Source organism: Macaca nemestrina, chromosome 3 (assembly GCF_043159975.1).
Source record: "Macaca nemestrina isolate mMacNem1 chromosome 3, mMacNem.hap1, whole genome shotgun sequence".
In the NCBI taxonomy this organism is placed as follows: Eukaryota; Metazoa; Chordata; class Mammalia; order Primates; family Cercopithecidae; genus Macaca; species Macaca nemestrina.
This window is the reverse complement of record NC_092127.1, coordinates 133720124-133741881: the sequence shown is the minus strand read 5'-3', so window position 1 is coordinate 133741881 and position 21758 is coordinate 133720124. Positions and strand designations below refer to the sequence as shown.

At 37.3% G+C, this 21758-nt stretch overlaps 1 protein-coding gene across 1 annotated transcript in view; it reads right to left on the bottom strand.

Moving 5' to 3' along the window:
* The window catches only part of LOC105477324 (solute carrier family 4 member 4), a 504202-nt gene extending 486861 nt beyond the window's left edge, over positions 1-17341 (bottom strand). Inside the window, exon 1 of the mRNA XM_011733788.3 lies at positions 17256-17341. The gene's annotated coding sequence lies outside the window, so the exon portion shown is untranslated. The remainder of the gene's footprint in view (positions 1-17255) is intronic.
* Between the last annotated feature and the right edge of the window lie 4417 nt (positions 17342-21758).

Below are 21758 nucleotides of genomic sequence, written 5' to 3'. Positions count from 1 at the left end.
GTGCCAGAGATTTTCATAAAAATATCTCCTTAAGGTTTTACTACCAAGCTCTTCCTAGCACCCAGATGGGGTTCTACGGGAGCTAGAATGAGTATGAGCTGAGTGAAGAAGGCCTTGGTGTGTCCCTAAATTAAAGCATAACATCTTAAAAATTTGATATTCAATGTATTTATTTTTGACTTTTGTTGCACTAATCATTTTTTTGAAATTATTCCAACTCTTACTTAATCTATACAAGATATCTTACTTAAGCCTTTCCAAGATTCTAATGCCCTGTGCTCCTCTCAGACAAACTCCAGCCTGCTTGAATTGATCATTCCCTTCTCAGAACAAACTCTACCACTTCCCCCTACACCTTGCATAGACTTCTAAGCAACTCATTACACTTACTAATTGATGTACATGTGTCTTCCTAAAGAGGCTATGCACTACTTGAGGGTGGGGCTCTGTTATTCAACTTTGTATTCTTACATGGAAAAAAAAAATCTGTCACCTCGTGGGCATTTGGCTAATGTCTGGCAAATAAATAATGAATGAATGAATGAATGAATGAATGAATGAATGAATGCTAATTGTACATTCAAAGATGGCTTGATGCATTTTGAGGGCCCACATGTGTTGGTTAACCTCTAGAACCCCTTTATGAGACAGTAGTACTCCTGCATCCAGTTCTTTCCTCATGCTATCTTTTTTACACAGAATATATTTTTTAATAGTTTCTAGAATCCTATCTTTACTTATCAAGATTTTTTGCAAGTAATGGGACGAAAAGAAGACCTATCCTATCTGTACATATATTTTCCTGAGACTCACACTTGATTAAATAAATATGTTTTCACTGATTTTTCTAAAAAATGTATATTTAGTCATTAGGCCTATTTGCTAGATAGACATTCTTTTGCCTGTTAATGTATGGAAAAATGCTTAAAAGTGTATTTTTGTTGGAAGGAACTAGGGGAGTGCAGTAGGAGGAGACATAGAAATAGGGTGATCCGTAGCAAATCTTGCTTTCAAATTCTTAGGCATCATTAAGCAGAATAGAAAACAAAACCGTCTGCTGCAATGCTCATTATTTCTTATTTACTTTTTTCATCATAGATAGCCGATAGTCAAACTTCCTCAGCCAAAATATCGATCCTGTCTAACTCATGGAAAATATAAAAACAAACACCGGCAAAATGGGTATAGCAAGTAACTCGTCCATTAGCCTGGATAATGATGAATTGAATAAATATCTTCTTTGGGTCTTTATCTTTGTCTACCTAACATAGAGTGTGATAGGTAGAACAAAATAAAAAACAATATTAAAAGTACATACTCTGGGCCGGGCGCGGTGGCTCACGCCTGTAATCCCAGCACTTTGGGAGGCCAAGGCAGGGGGATCACCTGAGGTCAGGAGTTCGAGACCAGCCTGGCCAACATGGTGAAACCCTGTCTCTACTAAAAATACAAAACTTATCCTGGCACGGGGGTGGGCCCCTGTAATCCCAGCTACTCAGGAGGCTGAGGCAGGAGAATTACTTGAACCCAGGAGGCGGAGGTTGCAGTCAGCTGAGATCTCACCACTGCACTCCAGCCTGGGTGACAGAGCGGGACTCCGTCTCAAAAAAAAAAAGAAATAAAAAAAAGTACACACTCTGAAAAATCCAGGACCCTTTTTAATTAATCAACTTCAAACATAAACTCCTTACATATTTTATTATATATAATTTATGTATATGTATTGTATGTTATGTATATGTATTTTTACATATATGTATATGTGTTTTTACACAGGTATATGTATTTTTTTTTTGAGACAGGGTCTCCCTCTTGCCTATGCTGGAGTGCAGTGATGCAATCATAGCTCACTGCAACCTCTGCCTCCCAGGTTCAAGCAATCCTCCCGTCTCAGCCTCCTGAAAAGCTGGGACTACAGCCCTCTCCATCAAGCCAGGCTAATTTTTGTAGTTTTTGTAAAAATGGGGTTTTGCCATGTTGCCCGAGCTGGTCTCAAACTCCTGCACTCAAACAATCCGCCCACTTCAGCCTCCCAAAATGCTGGGATTACACGTGTCAGCCACAGTGTCTGGGCTTATTTTTTTTTAAGTTCATATTTATAAAACATTTTGCAAAAATAGATGGCTTGTAATGCTAAATGAGAAATACATTCCCAACTGCCACAGAAGAATTATGGATGCGGCAGAAAACCCAAAGAAGCAAACCTGCACATTAAAGTACCCAAGATTAAAGTCGATACCTTTTTTTTTTTTTTTTTAAGACAGATCCTGGCTTCATTGCCCAGGCTGGAGTGCAGTGATGCAATCTTGGCTCACTGCAACCTCCTCCTCCCGGGTTCAAGTGATTCTCTTGCCTCAGCCTCCTGAGTAGCTAGGATTATAGCTACGTGCCACCACACCAGCTAATTTTTTTGGTATTGTTAGCAGAAACAGGGTTTCGCTACGTTGGCCAGCGTTGGCCAGACTGGTCTCTTAACTTCTGGCCTTCAGTGATCCACCCGGCTCAGCCTCACAAAGTGCTGGGATTACAGACAAAAGTAGATTCTTTTATTCATTCAACAATATTCATCAAGCATCTGCTTCATTTTCCAGATAACATTCTCGGGACTGAGAACACATTCTAGGCACTGAGAACACGTTCTAGGCACTGAGGAATTCGTTTTGCCCTCAGTGGAGTTTACACTATAGGGGAGAAAGAAAGACGATAAATAAATGAACAAAAATATAATTTGTTAGGTGGTGATCAAACAAAACAATAAGCAGACATGAAGTAGGGTAAGAAGGGTAAGGGGAAACAACGGCAGGTTGATGGGATTGCTATTTATTTATTTATTTATTTATTTATTTATTTATTTTTTTTTTTTTTTAGAGATAGAGTCTCACTCTGATGCCAGGCTGGAGTGCAATGGCGGTCTTGGCTCACTGCAACCTCCTCCTCCCAGGTTCAAGCAATTCTCCTGCCTCAGCCTCCCAAGTAGCTGGGACTACAGGCGTGCGCCACCATGCCTGGCTAATTTTTGTATTTTTAGTGGAGACGGGGTTTCACCATGTTGGTCAGGTCTTGAACTCCTGACCTCGTGATCTGCCCACCTCAGCCTCCCAAAATGCTGGGATTACAGGCGTGAGCCACCATGTCCGGCCAGGATTGCTATTTCAGATTGGGTAGTCAGCCAAGACATTTGAGCAGAGACCTGAAGGAAGAGCTGGAGTGAGCCATGAAGAGAGCTGGGGGAAGCACCCCAGGCAGCGTGAACAAGGGCAAAGTTCCTGGGACAAGAGTGGGCTTGGCATGTCCAAGGAACAGCAGAAGCCAATCTGGCTGGTGTGAAGTGAGCGAGAAGGCAGGGGGTGAGAAGTGAAGCTGGAGATCATGAAGTACCTTACAGAGCATGGGAAGGGCTTTTGTCTTTTCTCTGATTGAAATGAGAGACAAAAGATAGGATTGCATTTCCTTTGCCTCACTGAAAAAGACAGTCCCTTATGTCCATCTGGGATAAAATGGAAGGTAAGAAAGAAATACATTAATAGAAATCACAATACCAAGGAAGGAAGAGACTAGTCCTGATGAACAACACACTGCTCTGAAATCCACTTTAAGATCATAACATAGATTCTTGCGATTTTTATCTAAAACATAGTTAATAGTAGGCTGACACTCGTGATTTCCTTCAGTCTAAATGCAGTAACCTCCTATTTTCCCATCAGGTGCAATAAGAATGCCAGTCTAAATTCAGCCTAATCCTGGTGCTAATAATAGCGCAAATGTGAAGAGCGTCTCTGAGCTAGAGATCCCCAGTTTTGGCTTCTGAATTAAGCCCTGTTCTATGTCCTCCAGGTTCAAGTTAATCCTTTTACTCTAATGAACAAAGTTTAAGGAGAGGCACTGACACTGTACCAGAAGTAGAAGTCAGAACAAACAACGATCAAGCACTAGCCAGGCAAATGTGCCAGCGTGAAGTCATCTCGTCTTCCTGGTCGCTGTATTTTTAGCAGTCCCTGCTGAGCAACTCATTTTCCCACATTGAGGCCACCGGGACAATTTTCCAACAGAATTTGCACACAGTTTCACAAACTACTTTGTTTAAATCTCATAACCTTTATTTTCTTCCTTCTTTTTTCTTTTTGCTTGCTTCCTTCCCTCTTTCCCTCCCTTCTTTCCTCCTCCCTTTCTTCCTTCCTTTCCCTTCTCCTTTTTCTCTTTTCTTCCTTTCCTCTTTCCTTCCTCCTCCCTCCCTTCCTTCCTTTTTCTTAATAATCATGGCTACATTCTAGACCTAACTCCTTTAAAGTTTCTCACTGCTTTTTTGAAAGACCTTGGTGTGTTTAATTTTAATGGTGAGTTAGGTACAAAGAAAGGAACACCTGTTTTGAACAACAATGAAGTTTGTTTTATGGAGCTCAGGTTCTCCTGGTAAATTCTATTTCTAGTAAAATACTTTAGTGGTCATTTCTGCAAAACAGATGAAAAATTTTTTCTTTAAAATAGATGCCAGTCAGGGAGCTATATGGGAACTCTTGCTGGTGCAGCCCCAAGTCTTAGCCCATTCTCCTCTTTACAGCTGTCAACACCTGGATTCTTACCTTCCCAGACCCACTGGGATTTGAAGATTCTTATTTATTATTTATCACTATGGAGAAACAGATAGAGTAACAGAAATAAATGATGTCACTAAACTTTTTAAAGTTCCATCAAGTTTTTCAGGTAATTAATCCCTATTCTATACTGACATCTAACTAGAGGTAAGCAAATCTCTCTTATAGTAGCACCTTTACTGGATGTTCTTTTTTCTTTTTTTTTTCTTGAGACAGGATCTGGCTCTGTCACCCAGGCTGGAGTGCAGCGGCACAATCTCGGCTCACTTTCACCTCTGCCTCCTGGGCCCAAGTGATCTTTCCACCTCAGCCTCCCAAGTAGCTGGGACTACAGGCAAGGACCACCACACCAAACTAATTTTTGTATTTTTTGTAGAAACAGGGTTTCGCTATGTTGTCCAGGCTGATCTTGAACTCCTGAGTTCAAGCGGTCATCCCGCCTCGGCCACTCAAAATGCTGGGATTTTAAAGGTGTGAGCCACCGCGCCCGGCCTTTTGTGGATCTTTTTAGGAAATTCCATCCATCAAGTATTTATGCAGCATTTTTTTTTATGTGCAGGTGCTATTCTAGGTGCTGGAGGGACAGTACCAAAAAGGGGGTAAAATTCCTTACTCTAGTGGAGCTTACATTCCAGTGGAGGGAAACATACATTATAAAAATAAATATATGAAATATAGTTTGTGAAGTGGTGATAAATGCTACAGAGAAAAATGAACCAGAACAGGTGGAGGGTTGGGGGGTGTGCACTTTTAAACAGGTGGTCTGGGAAGGTCTCACTGAAAAGGTACATTTGAACAGAATATTTGAAAGAATCAAACATGAGGCACCCTTGCAGAAAACATTTTGACTTCATTTCCTTTCTAAAAACATATTCTCCACGGTGGCTTTAAGAAAGCATATTTTATAGCCTTTTTGATTACCTTACACAAATTTAAATGTGTTAGCTCAAAGATGACCACTCTCACCATTATCATCTAACATTGTTCTGGAAAAGATAGTAGCCAATGAAACTGGTCAATAAAAGAAATTAGTTATAAAAATAGCAAAGGAGGCTGGGCGCGGTGGCTCACACCTGTAATCCCAGCACTTTGAAAGACCGAGGCGGGCAAATCACAAGGTCAGCAGATCGAGACCATCCTGGCTAACACAGTGAAACCCTGTCTCTACTAAAAATACAAAAATATTAGCCCGGCATGGTGGCAGGGGCCTGTAGTCCCAGCTACTCAGGAGGCTGAGGCAGGAGAATGGTGTGAACCCAGGAGGCAGAGCTTGCAGTGAGCCGAGATCACGCCACTGCACTCCAGCCTGAGCGACAGAGCGAGACTCCCTCTCAAAAAATAAAATAAAATAAAAATTAAAAAATAAAAAATAGCAAAAGAAGAGATAAACTTCATAATGTGTAGGTGATCTATCAATTGCTTAAACTTAAAGGGAAAAAACACAATTGCAATTAAAAGAATTCAGCAATGTCACTGGTTACAAAGTTAATATACAAACACTAATTGCCTTCATATGTATTAATACAATCAACAACCAGTTTAAAAATACAAAGGAAAGCTGGGCACTGTGGCTCACATCTATAATCCCAGCACTTTGGGAGGTCAAGGCAGGCAGATCCCTTGAGCCCAGGAGTTCTAAACCAGCCTGGACAACATGGCGAAACCCCGTCTCTACCAAAATAATAATAATAATAATAATAATAATAATAATACAAAAATTAACTGGGCGTAGTGGCATGCACCTTTAGCCCCAGCTTCTCAGAAGGTTGAGGTGGGAGGATCGCAAGCTGCGATCACGCCACTACACTCCAGCCTGGGCAACAGAGCAAGACACCTGTCTCAAAAAATAAAAATACAAATACAAAGGAAGATAAAATCCCATTTATAATAGCAACAAAAAAAGGACCAAAATATTAGGCTCATGATTAGAAAGATTCAACATCATGAAGACAGCAATTCTCTCTTTAAAGCTATAACTGTAATGCAATCTCAATAAAAATATCAACATAATTTTTGTTAGAAAAATAGCAAGCTGTATCTAAAGTGCATATGGAAAGAAAAAGAGTCCATAAGGCTGGGAAGCTCTAAAAAATAAAAGACTAATAAGAAGAGAAGACTATGCCTATCATTTTTATTTTTCTTTTGAAGCTTCACCAATTAAAATACTGTGGTACTACTGAATGGGTGATAAATTGCTGAATGAAACAGAATAGAAAGTCTAGCAATAGACATAAATATACTAACGAATTTAGTATACGACTAAAGGTTGCTTTGCACATCAGTGGAGGAAAAGATGAATCAGTAAGTATGTGGTTTGGGAACAACAACAACAGCCATCTATACAAAATTTTAATGTCATATCCTTCATATCACAATAAATTTTTAGTACATAAAAGTTTTAAATGGAAAAACAGAAACATAACATAAAGCACCAGAAATAGGAAATAATTTTTTAATAGACTCAGGGTAGGGAAGATCTTATGAAGTATTATACAAAAGATTGAAACTATTAAAAACTGATCAATTCAAATACATGTAAATTTTAAAATTTTGCATGGCAAAAGGCAAAATTAAAAGAAATATTTTTGCAACAAGGAGAAAAAGAAACATTCATGCTTTGCTGGTAGAAGTAAAAAATTGGTACCAGCTCTGTTGAGAGTAATTTGGCACTATTAAAATTAAATTTTCAAGTGTACATATCTTTGACTCAGAAATTCCACTTCTAGGAATTTATTTCATACATCCATTGACACATATGAAAAAGATATGTACAAGGATATTTATGTAGCATTATCTGAAATATCAAAATATTAGAACAATTGGGATACATCTATATAATGGAATCATATGCAACCTTCCAAGAATAAGGCAAATCTATATGTATTGATAGGAAATGCTCTTCAAGACAGTAGAGTTAAATAAATGAAGAAATAGTGAACTTAGTATGCTACCATTTGTGAGATTTTTAAAAAGAATCACACAAACACACACGCTCAAACATCTCTGGAAGGATAACTTAAGAAGTCAGTAGCAATGATTGCCTCTGGGAAGGGAACTAGGCACCAGAGAATGAAAAAATAATCTAATTTTCAATTATATTCATTTATAGATTTGAATTTTGTGCTGTAAATATGTTGTGCCTACTCAAAACAATAAAAAATATTTTAATACTTTAAAATTAACAGACATTTGTTAAAATATCTTTATCGATAGCCCCATACTATGGAAACCAAGGAATATATTTCTCAAATTACTAGATAAAAACAAGGAAACTAGATTCTGGTCTTAGATCTTTCTATTGAATCAGCTTTTTTTTTTTTTTTTTTTTTTTTTTAGACAGTCTCACTCTGTCATCCAGGCTGTGCTCTGTCACCTAGACTGGAGTGCAGTGGTGTGATCTCGGCTCACTGTAACCTTCACCTCCTGGGTTCAAGCAATTCTCTGTCTCAGTCTCCTGAATAGCTAGAACTACAGGAGTGCGCCACCATGGTCGGCTAATTTTTGTATTTTTAGTAGAGATGGGGTTTCGCTATGTTGGCCAGGCTGGACTCCAACTCCTTGCCTCAAGTGATCCACCCACCTTGGCGTCCCAAAGTGCTGGGATAACAGGCGTGAGCCACCACACCCAGCCAAGACAGCTTATTTTTAAAGGTTGAACTTTTCCAGGCTTTTCCTGGCTCTTGAATTTCTGAAACTTACTGAGAAACTGATGCAAGAGAATACTGCTATTCACAAACGTCATAGTATTTTTTAATGCAGATTTGTGGGTTCCATACCAGAACTGCTGCCCCAGCCTCCCGCTCCGCTTAGCACCAAGGTTTAAAAGTCAGTTTCCATTGCAGTCACATCTCTAGGCTCATCTTCACTCATTCTCTGATGTAAATGTCCTCATTTTCTTTTTTGCTTGTGGAAGCATTTGAGAATTGTTTTATATTCAAACCAGTATTTTAAGTTGCTTTCTAATAGAATGAACAAACCAGATTTCTAGCCCACAATGTTGCCAGAAACAGAATTTGCAAATCAATTTCTCTAATTTTGTATTGATCATATTTAATCATTACAGATATTTAAATGTTCTACTTCTCCTTCATTTGGGAGCAGGGTGATATTTCATTTTCCTATTACCTAGAGATTGGCCATTGACTTTGGTCAATAAAATATGAAAGTGTCATACATCGCTTTCATCAAGAAGCCTTTAAAAACCAATGTACAGGCCGGGCGCAGTGTCTCACGCCTGTAATCCCAGCACTTCAGGAGGACGAGGCGGACGGATCACGACGTCAGGAGATCGAGACCATCCTGGCTAACATGGTGAAACCCATCTCTACTAAAAATACAAAAAAATTAGCCGGGCGTGGTGACAGGCACCTGTAGTCCCAGCTGCTGGGGAGGCTGAGGCAGCAGAATGGTGTGAACCCAGGACGTGGAGCTTGCAGTGAGCTGAGATCGTGCCACTACATTCCAGCCTGGGCGACAGAGCAAGACTCTGTCTCAAGAAAAAAAAAAAAAAGTACAAAGTCACAATATCCCCTTTCCCACCTTGGCAATTGTAGACACATCTGGCAAGGTAAAGACTCCTTCATTTTGAGTGTCTAAGTAACTGTAATAAACAGAGTCCCCCAAAGTGATCAACATTGGAATTTTTTTTTTTTTTTTTTTTTTTTTTTTTTGAGACGGAGTCTCGCTCTGTCTCCCAGGCTGGAGTGCAGTGGCGCGATCTCGGCTCACTGCAAGCTCCGCCTCCTGGGTTCACGCCATTCTCCCGCCTCAGCCTCCCACGTGGCTGGGACTACAGGCGCCCACCATCTCGCCCGGCTAGTTTTTTTTTTTGTATTTTCGGTAGAGACGGGGTTTCACCGTGTTAGCCAGGATGGTCTCGATCTCCTGACCTCGTGATCCACCTGCCTCGGCCTCCCAAAGTGCTGGGATTACAGGCCTGAGCCACCACACCCGGCCTTTTTATGTAATTGAGAAATCAACTTTTGTTGTTTGAAGCCACTAAGACTTTGTACTTTGTTACTGTAGCATCACCTAACTTATACTGACTGATACAAAGGAGTCCACTGTGTTACTGTTTACACTAGTAAAGTAATTCATTCATTCAATCAGTCAACAAATAAGTATCTTCCAGGTACCACTCAGTTTTCTAGACTCTGAGAAACAATAGCAAAGGGGAGACAAACATAAACATATAAAACAAATAAATGAGAAAGTCTTCTGATTCTTTGACCTGTAGCCTAATCCAATGACAGACTTATAAGGATTATTTGTGAGAACGGAAATTGTTAAACAGCTGGTTCCCATTTCTATTCTTATAGTATCCAAACTGAGACATTTGGAAAGGGTAATATCAACTCTAAAAAAAAAAACCTGATTTTATTCATTAAGAAAATTAAATTAAATGCTGTACTTTTGGAAAAAGAGAAGCGTTCAGAAACAAATCATTGTGTGGGAACTTAGGGAGGTTAACAATTATCATTCTAGCTTAAAGTAGTTGTAAATAACTGTCCAAAGAAAGAATAGAAGCTAAATGTTTTTCAACTAGTGCTTTAGGGGTTGTTAGTATATAAAACAAGGATAAAGTGACTTGGAGATGTTGAGAAAACTGGTTTTAATAACATGATCTTTTCGGCGTCCATGGTCTCTAATGGTCCCAATCAAAATTTGGGAAATATATGAGAGAAATGCAAATAGCTGCAAGTAACAGAAAATCCTATAAACAGCAGCTTAACAAGAAAGTAATTTTCTCATGTAGCAAGAAACTCCGTAATAGGTGGACCAAAGCCGGTGCAGCCTGTCAAGAGTGTTATCAAGGAAATGATTTCCTTCTTTTTACCTGCTCTATCATCTTTCAAGTCTGTTTTGTTTTGTTTCATTTTGTTTTTGTTTTTGTTTTTTGTTTTGTCCTCAGGGATACAAGATTGAGAATGTACCTTTGTCCTCTATGTCCATGTTCCATAGAAAGGCAGAAAAGTAAAGTCTAATTCTTGTAAGATTTTTTTAAGGACTATTCTCCCAGATATTTTTCCTTTCATCTCATTAGCCAGAATCAGTCATATGACTGCTTTTATTTGTAAGGGAATCTGGGGAGGTGAGTATTTTATCTATGTACGTGCCTGCCCTGAAAAACATAATGGTTCTCTTTAGTAAGAAAGAAAAAGAGAATATGTATTGTATAGGCAACTAGCAGGGTCAGTCAAAGGCTGCCCTCTAACAAATGTGTGACTCACTGGAACCAGTTGGAAATGTCTATCTTTGAGATGTAGCAAACACATCACAACTGTCATGTATGTCATAACAAAAGATGGAACTTATTCCTAATCTTCAAACTTTGTATCAGTCACTCCCATTCATGATGTTTTATGTAAAAAGCACTGCTAAAAATGGCTGTCCCAGACTAAGTAATGGCACACACTTATAATCCCAACACTTTGAGAGGCCAAGGCAGGCGGATCACTTGAGCCCAGGTATTTAAGACCAGCCTGGGCAACATGGAGAGACTCCCTCATCTCTACAAAAAATGCAAAAAATTAGCTGGGCCTGGTGGCGCACACGTAGTCTCAGCTACTCAGGAGGCTAAGGTTGGAGGATCGCTTGAGACTGAGAGGCGGAGGTTGCAGGTTGCAGTGAGTGGTGATCCTGCCACTCTAGCCTGGATGACAGAGCAAGACACTGTCTAAAAAAAAAAAAAAGGTTGCCCTGACCAAACTAATGATGGTGATGAAAATCAGACTAGTGGTTATCCTTGGGAGTAGGTAATGCCTAAGAGAAAGAGCACACCTGAGAGTCTGATGGCACCAAAAATGGTCTGTATTTTGATCCGGGTGGTGGTAAGATGGATGTATATATACTTTAAAATGTTTGTTGAACAAACATTGGCCAGGCGCAGTGGCTCACGCCTGTAAACCCAACACTTTGGGAGGCCAAGGCAGGCAGATCACCTGAGGTCAGGAGTTCGAGACCAGCCTGACTAACATGGTGGAACCCCATCTCCACTAAAAATACAAAAATTAGCCAGGCATAGTGGCACATGCCTGTAGTCCCAGCTACTCAGGTGGCTGAGGCAGGAGAATCGCTTGAATCTGGGAGGCAGTGGTTGCCGTGAGCCGAGATCACGCTACTGCACTCCAGCCTGGGCGACAAGAGTGAAACTCCATCTCAAAATAAAAAATGTTTCTTCAAAAAGGCCATATGCAGTGGCTCATACCCCTAATCCCAACACTATGGGAGGCCAAGGCAGGAGGATTGCTTGAGGCCAGGGGTTTGAGACTAACCTAGGCAACATAGCAAGACCATATCTCGACAAAAATTTTTGAAAATTAGCCAGGTGTATTGTCTCAGACTTGTAGTCCCAGCTGCTCCGGAGGCTGAGGTGGAAGGATCACTTGAGCCCAGAAGTTAAGGCTGCAGTAAGCTATGATCATACCAGTGCACTCTAGCCTGGGCAACAAAGTGAGACCCCCAACGCAAAAAATTTAAAAAATGAAAAAATTTTTTAAAAGTTTGTTTAAGAGGCACAGACTTTATATAAACTATACCTCAGTTTAAAAAGAGTTAGCCTGGTATTTCCTTTTATTCAACCACAACCTACTTAGGCCTGGGTTATCCACATTACTCTCTTTTTCTCCCCTACAAAGAATCAGACTCATAGATTCAACATTCCAATGGCAGATAGCACAAATGCAAAGTCGCAAGGAATACAGAAACACAAATATATTTAGCTGGCAGGGAGATCAAAGAAAAGTAAATAATGAACTACGGCTTCATCAAACATTTACAGAACAGCACAGTGCAGAACAAAATAGCCAATAATCAAGATATACATTTGAATAATATTTGTTTTAGAGCAATTTATTTTCAAATTTGCAATTGATTTTAAGTCTTGCATTTAAATCTAACATTTTTAAAAGATTATAATAGAACTTCAGTTCATTGTGGTTTTAGAAACCATAATCTTTCAAAGCTTTAAAAAAATGTTTTTGAAAATTAAAAAAAGAAAACTCTTTCCTTTTTGAGATTCCACATTTGCATTGCCCTACAGTTCAGTGACGTATGTGTCAAAGCAGCTGCCAAACACTATGGTAGTACTACAAAAATACATTTGAATTGCTTTTCACACTAATTTTTTTTTTTTTTCCTCTGCATGTGTGAGAGACTCTCCCATTTTCAGGAAGAAGTTGTAGAGAACTGTTTTCCTTAGTTCTAGCACTCTGCCTCTTTTGGTCAAAAATACAACACTCCCCACTACCTCATCTCTACACCCTTACCTCTCAACAGAAGTAATTTTTGGCAGGAGGATAAAGAGCAAAGTCAAGTCATAGGCCAAGGATGGCCAAAGTCAATGAACTCTAGGGCAAACCCACTAAGCTCCCTCCTAGCACAAGCCAAAATTTGAGGGGTGTGGGATAAGCAAAGTAACTGAAAAACAAACTGAGACAAGGAGGGCCACTGGTAGGAACGAACTGCCTGAAATTGACCCAAGATTCAGGCTGTCCCATCATCAATAGTTTCTTCAGTAGGGATTCTATCAATTCCAAGCTCGTAGTAATATGAGACCATGAAATAATCAGACGTCAAAGAGAAGAAAGAACTTGATAGTATTAACAGCAATTATTCCCAATTTGATTAATTTGTCTTTTCTCAAGGAAAAGTTACAAAGAAAATTTGGAATTTACTCTAGCCCTGCTAAAATACACCTATCTGGAACTGTTTCTGTTTTCTATGAATCAAAAACTTATTTTCTAAATTTTTATCATCTCAGCATATTTGTTAAGGGCTACACCTTTAAATCCTTTAGAATGAGACAACTGTGTTATCACGGAAAGCGAATGCACCTCGAACCAGAATATCGAATTTGAAAGTCATAGCTTTGCCACTTACTAGATATAAAATGGGAAATAGCACCTGGCTTCACAAAGCTGTTATAAGGAATAATGATGTTTTGTGCCCTGCAGGATCGTATACAAATGTAAGGTATGAAAGACGCAGTATCACCAGTTAGAAACATTAGAGGCTTTGGATCCAGAGAGATTCTGGTTCAAATCTCAGCATTATCACTTTGACCAAGTTGAGTCCTTTGAACCTCAATTGCCCCATCTGAACTGTTACAAAGATTAAATATTAACATCTATAAAAGCCCAGTCATTTAACAGACATCCAGTAAATGACAGCTATTACTTTGAAGGGTTTTTTCTTCCATTTGTTCATAGTCATTTTTCAATCATTGATTCAAGAAATGTTTATTAAGCTGCGTTAGATATTTACTGTACTGTATTAGAGTATAATGGAAGGCATATACAGCTCCTGCCCTTGTGGAGTGATCATCTAGTAGGGGACACAAACAAACAGGCAATTACAATATAATTTTACATATATTAAAAACCACAGTTACTTTTGTACCAACCTAATATAATAGCAAAAGTATATATGGTCCTGTGGGAGCCCAGAGGAGAGACACTTCATCCAGACTTAGGTTGGTACCGCAGAGAAAGCGACATTGAACTGATAACTGAAAGATGAGTAGGAATTATCGAGTGAAGGGAAGAGTGTAAGGGCAATTTTCCAGAAAAAGACATGCGCAAAGGCCCAGAAGCGAGAGATCGTGTTAGTCAAAGATTATCTTAAAATATCCAGCAACCCATACCCTTTGTTCTGGGATTAGAATATATATACTGTCAAATAGCTCTTTCTGTCTTTTTCCTGTCCATTTACATCATGTCTTTCAGTTGACAGACATTTGCTATTTATCTGACAAATAGCAATTGAAGAAAATATATTTTCATCTTCAGCCAAAATCATACCATTAGCAAGTATAAATTGCATTCACCAATCACCATTATCAAGTATAACTTTCTCATTATATGGCCCAATAATTCACAACTTATATTCTTATTTCAGTCTGGTGATACTCTAAGCATAGCATCAGACTGGATGACGATGGACAAAATAACTTAATTATATAACTTAACAAAATAACTTCATTAACTTAACAGTACAATCAGAGAAATAAAATAAAATGGATGACGTAAAACACCATATGGTTAAATGTTACTTGAATGGTTGAACAATAAATATAATAGAAATTTAGACAAGGATGGATCACGACAAAAATCTTATGAATGCCACTGTAGCTTGGGAGTATTTTCCTCATGTCATTCAATGAGGCATATGGCCTTACTATATATAGATAACTTTGATGGGTTCATTTGTTCAGTCATTCAAAAAATATTCAAAGGTTTACTATTATATTTTATACAACAGGGACAGAGATATAGACCCTCTCCATACAAATCTTATATTTTTGTTGGCAGAAGAGGAGGCAATAAACAGAAAAATAAGTTAACACCTTACATAGATACCTTATTTAATCTTCAAAGCAACTCCATGAGGTAGAATTATCACCCTCATTTTATAGAGACAGAGGATGTTAAATAACTTGTCTAAGATTAGATAGTTAGCAAGTGGCACAGCGCAAATTTTTACCTGGGTCTATCAGACGCTAAAGCCATTCCATTCCACTGCTGAACTTTTCCATGTCCATGAACCACAGAGGTTGCTGGAGGCTGCCCTAATACATGACCAGTCCTGAAATTGTGTGCCAAATGGTTCTCACTCTTTCCTTCCACTTAGCTAGGTCCTGACATACTTCTTACTCCTGTAATGGCCTTCCTTCCATCTGCATTGCTTTTAATTTTTATTTGGTTTTCATTTCAAATTATCATTTCAAATTGGATTCAATTTATCCAATTCCCTCCTCTACTTTTAACATCTTCAACAAATTCTCAGTTCATTTTTCTAATTCACCAAAACCAGTTATTGATTAGTATTATAATATTCCCCTTCAAAGGCAGGACTCTAATGGGCTCTGCAGTCATCCACAGGCGTGACTGTGGAATATTAAAAGGATTGCTGTATTTGGAATTATACATATTAACAACAGCTCTACACTAAGCAGTTAAGAGCATTGCTCTTTTCTACGTTATCTCATTTCATCTTTTCAATAAAACTGCAAGTTACTAAAATTGTCCCTGATGAAGAATTGAGGTTCAGAAAAGCTGAATTACTTGCTCAAGGCCAGGATACAGTAAATCCAGGTCTGGCTTCCTACTCTAACATACATATTGCCTCTCTAAAATTATAGAAATCACAGAAATGTGGATTTAAAAGAGCCCTGTAGAACCTATTTTTTTTAATTTTTTATCTTTAGTGTTTTGGGTACAGAGTAGGTGTATATATTTATGGGGCACCTGAGATATTTTGATACAGACATACAATGTGTAATAATCAATCTTTTACAAGATGCCGCCCCGCATAGGCATCGTTTCTACAGAATCCTTTCCAGTGATTCAGTCTCTAATTGAAATCGTGGCTTTATTACACACAAACTGTGATCTCTGTGAGCCTCAGTTTTCTCACCTATGAAAGGGAGTGTTATTGTCAGGATTAAATAATAATCCGCACAGTGTTATTGTCAGGATTAAATAATAAAGCATGTAAAGGTCCTTTGTAAACAATAAAGCAGTTTATAAATGCTCCCTGACCTTTCTTTACAAGCAGGTTAGACCCATAAAAAAATTATTTTTAAATTTAAATCATTCTGGGTGGATATTCCTTTATATAATATATCACTGATTTCACAGTCACAAATTTAAATAGAGCACTATATCCATACCTTTTCCTAGTAGCAAAATTGTTTTACATTACTACTACACATAAGACGAAGCTTACAATGCAAATGTCTCTCAAACTCTTTTGGACAAGAAAAATATCAATTTTGGAACAGTTATGAAAAAATAAATTTCATCTTAAATATACAGTTACTTAAAATAATTATATAGCTTGAAATAGGGCTGGCTTTAAATAAATTTTCTAATATAATTGTATTAGAATTTTTGCACATATTAAAAATACCAGGTACAAACAATTATTGTAATTATAATAGAAAATAAATATTTTATTTTTTCTCATTGAGCATTTGACTCATTTAATAAAATTTTTTAGTTATAAGAGAATGATAATTTAACAATAGTTAAGAAAAGTTAGTGAAGGAAGCTAGAAGGGTAATAATATAGGCAAAAGAAAAACTACATAACACGTATAACCTGACTTTTAATGGAGATTTTGGCAAATTACTGTACCCAACAACGAAAATGTTTCAGAACACTTTATAGAAACTACCAATAAAACTATTTAAATTGTATTATTTGTAAAATGCCCACATGTTTGCTCATTTAAAATGATCCATGGGTATGATACTAAGTTCTTTTATCCAAGTAAACAGAAAATTCAATTTCTCTATTAACCTTCTACTTCTTTACCATTAAAATTCATCTAACTTACTGCATTAATCTTAAAATCTGTCATTTCCAGGATTGCTTCTGTGTGTTCTTCTCTTGGCATTCATATTGTTTCTCTTTCTTTTCCAAGGATCTTATTCTAAAATACCATAAAAATATATGAGCATATATATACTTGTGTGTGTGCAACTGTATTTGCACCTTTTTCTAGATTAGTATTTCTTTTAAAAATGGATGAAAATCAAATTGGGACAGAAGGTTCATCGCTTCCTCACCCCTTATTAAGTCAGAAAGGTGAAAACACATCATGTCTTTTGTGTGGCATATGCCCACCGCACTAAATGAAAAGATTTATTGTTTTACTTACAGTCAATGTCCGTCAAATTCTCTGTGGTAATACGTTTTTCAGCAATGTCGTCTGAAAAATTTAAGAAATCCACTTTTCTACCTTCTAAGCTTCTTATATCATCTGAATGATGCAGGCTCAAGAGTTGCCAAATGAGATGGGCAAAGGCAGCCAAATAGGACTTCCTAGCCAATCTAAAAATAGCAGGTGGTGGTGGACAGATATACCATTTTTCCCTTGCTCTTTTCTTCCCTCTAAGGGATAGGTACCATAAACATGCCTTGTTGAAAATTAAAACAGTATAAAAATAATTCTATTCCCTCTTGCCCTAAGATCTAGAGAAATGATCAGTTTAAAAACGTGTACCTTTTCAGCAGGAAGATGTGAAAGTCAAAGGAGTTATTTCTGCATTTCTTACAGAAAGATTCTCATACCCAATTTCCATTTGTTCTAAAAAGAAAACTGACCACAACTTGCTGGAATCGAGAGTTGCTTTTGCCTTTTAGTTTTCTTTCCTGGAACTCCTTGAATAATAACTATTAACATTTGTGTGTTTTATAGTTCACAGATTTTATATTATTGGCTCCTTACAACAGCTTGTAAGATAGTGCTTCATCTAACACACACACAAGCATGAACAAATAGAATTTCTGGAGAAAATGTTACAATAAATTTTCTTAGATTAGAGGTCTTTTGCAAATGTAAAAAGCTGGGACTACAGGCGCCCACCACCACGCCCAGCTAATTTTTTCTGTATTTTTAGTAGAGACGAGCTTTCACCATTTTGGCCATGCTGGTCTCGAACTCCTGACCTCAAGCGATTCACCTGCCTCAGCCTCCCAAAGTGCTGGGATTACAGGTGTGAGCCACTACGTCCAGCCAATAGCTGAAACTTTATTTGTACTTTTCGAACATTATAGAATCAATAAATGATGGGCATAATTGAATTCAAAAACAACAGACATAAGAAAATTTTCACAATATACTTTAAGAGAAAAAAGCAGGGCACAAAATTGAATCTACTGCATAATCTTAACTTGGTAAAAAAGAAAAATTAGATGAAAGTACATAAAGCTGGAATACAATAGTCAGCTAGGATACTGTTATCTCTGCATTATGGGATCCACAGGGCTATTTTCTTATTTGAACATTTCTGCAATCTCCAAATTCTTTTAATGGGCATGTTGTTTTGTTTTGTTTTGAGAAAGTGTCTGGCTCTGTCACCCAGGCTGGAGTGCAGTGACATAACCATAGCTCACTGCAGCTTCAAACTGGCATATTGTATTTTTATAAAGAAAAAACATGTTTACATTTATTGTCATTGCCAACTGGAGATCAAGTGGAAGTAAAAAAAAAAAAATCACCTCAAATTATAAACCAATTGAAAATATTAATATACCAAATTCTAGTTTATAAAATGTTTAGCTTTATGTCCATTAAGTTAGGTACAGATACCTCTCATATAACAATGAAAACGGCTTTAATAAATATTGTTGATAATCAAATCTTAGTATAAGAAATCATGTATTATTACATTTCCAATACCAAATGTAGGATTTCAGTTTCTGAATGTAGACAAAATATCTCTAAAGATGACAAATACACACAAATGTAGAAAATAGGTCTATGCATATGCATATATGCACACACATGAGAATATATGAAATCCAGCATTTCCAGTAAACTATACTTTCCTTTAAACTATACTTTTTTATTTATAATTTTCCAGACTGTTTAATTTTCTATATTAAATACTGCTCTAGTCCCCAAGAAATTGGGAATGCCTCCCCTCACCTTGATTAATTTGTTTACAGTAAAATAGAAATTGCAGGATACCAAGAGATGGAGATGAGTCAAAGGATTTCATTCACGTTCCTTTTAGTCCATTTTAAATAAAGTATTACCCAGGAATTACCCAGGTGTTACCTGCACTGCTGCACCGAAGACGGCATTCTTTAACTGTCCGAAGAGTCTGAGGTGCTGATGGGTTTTGCTGGCAGCCTGCAACAATGCGCTTGTGGGAACATCTGAGTAACTGTTTGGGTGAAGGTGGGGTATAGTGTATTTTGCTTCTCTAATCACTTCTTCAAAGCAGAAATACTAGACTCATGACACTGACTGTATTCTTTTACCCAAATAAAAGAAGAGTAATAGACTTCTAACTTTTAGAAGAACAGAAAGAGCAAGGGCAATTTCTAAACAGACTTTAAAGATAATTTATAGGTATTAATAGTTATCTATTTAATTTATAGTAATACTAATACAAAGTTCTCTTTGTCACAACCTATCTTCTAGAAAGGGGTGCAAAGATCTTTACATACCTTGCTTAAAAGCAATAGATAATAACCATAGCCTATTAATCCCATCTATACCCCAAGAGAAGGTGTTGAGAGTATCAAGCATCAAATTCTCCTGAGAGTTTTCCATAACACATATTTATTATTTTTACAATCTGAAAACAATGAACCCAGGTTTGTATTTAAAAATTACCAGACTATTTACATTCACAAAGGAAAAAATCATACTTTTCTTAAACAATAATGGAGATACTAAAAATATTTATATTGAGCACCATTCAAAAAATAAAAGTACAGAAAATAAAAATAAAGTGGAATGCTGAGAATCTGGATAGCAATCCAATCACCTCTATGTAGTTTCAAACTTACTCAAGGGAAAGAGTAATTCCTAGAAACTTAGCTATTTCTTCACCAGTCCCTGATATGCAGTAGGAGCTCAATGAATATTTGCTGAATGAATAAATTTAATGTTAAATGAATTGCCTAATGTTTAATATTTATATCAAAGACATTCTCCCAAGAATCTCAACCCACCACTCCAATCCCACTCCCCAGAGGTAACCACAATAAACAGTTTGGTGAATCTCTTTCTGCACATATGCCCTACATACTTTTCAAAAAGAAAGAAATGGGGTCATATTATAGCTACCTCCGCTTTAAAAATACAGTGGAGATCTTACAGTAGTTCTAGCTTATTCATTCTTTTTTAGTAACTGCACAAACTTACCAATTATCTAGATATTTTTATCAACAAAGACGTTGAGTGAAATAATGATACTAATAGTAATGGCTAACATTCATCGAGCACTGTTCTACACATCGAAATGGCATAATTTTATAGGTAGGTACTATTATTTATGACTCTCTTATAGATAAAAAAAATTGGTATACATTACTTGCCCAAGGTTATAATGACTTGCCCAAGGTTAGACAGTAAGGAACAGGGTCAGGATTTATAGCCAGCATTCTGGCTTCGGAACCTGTGTTTTTAATTATTACTGCCTCCAAGAAGTTAAAAATATTGAACATAAATTCTAACTTAACAATGACGGCTGCTATATACCACACGTAAACGTAATAGGACATAATTTTTTAAACTATACTGGAATCTTCTATGCTTAGTAGTGCCTTCAAAGTAACCACACGAAGAAGTTATTTATACTGTATAAGTACTTAGTTTAGAGTCTGCTATTAGTAAAAAACATTTGATTTAGTAAAAAACCATTAATTTCCTTCAGATATACTTTATAAATGAACAAGAAAATGGGTCTAACTGCCTTATTACTATCTTTTTTAATAACCTGCTTTTTTCAAGTTTGACTACCCATCTTATTCACTATACTTGTCACTAAATGATGTATGGCCATTTAAAAAATCATATCCAGTCACACACACACGAAAAACCTGAACCACACTTTTAGAATATATGACCCAGACTCCAAATGCAGATCCAAGAGTGTTCTGAATGATGGTAACCTTTGGAATAAACACACAGTCTCTGAAAGTAACTATTCTGAAGAGGACAATATTCAATTGGCAGTGTAAGGTCGTTTTGTTTAAAGTTATTTGCCATACTCTGCAAGTTTATTTCATTTATGCTATGGTTTTTTAAATGTTTTTGTTCCTTCCAAAACTCATGTTGAAACTTAATCCCCAATGCAACAGTGTTGGGAGGTGGGCCCACCGGGAGGTGTTTAGGTAATAAGGGTGGAGCCTCATGGGTTAGAGCCTTAATAAAAAGGGCTGGAGGGAGTGGGTTTGCTCTCTTCCACTCTTCTGTTGAGGAAGTGTTCCTCCCTTCTAGAGGACATGGAGTTCAAGGCACCATCATGGAAGTCCTTGACACCAAACCTGCAAACGCCTTTATCTTGGCCTTCCCAGTTTCCAAAACAGAGAGGAAATAAATTTCTGTTCTTTATAAATTACTTACTTCTGTGGTATTCTGGTTGAGCAGCACAAAATGGATTAAGTCAGTGTACCAATCTAGCAACCAGTTCATGTCAACCAATATGGCAAATAACATGCCATATTGACAATTCGGTTCCCGAGCCCATACTCGCTTTGATAGCTAGTATTGTATAACATATCAAAATAGTGTTGGTGAGCCAAGCAGAGTGTAAATTGTTTTATAACATTAGCCAATTTCCAAAGTTACTCTTTTAACACAAAGTGATTCCGCTGTCACTGATAGTCACTGCAATGACAAAATGACAACTTTAAGAGGGAT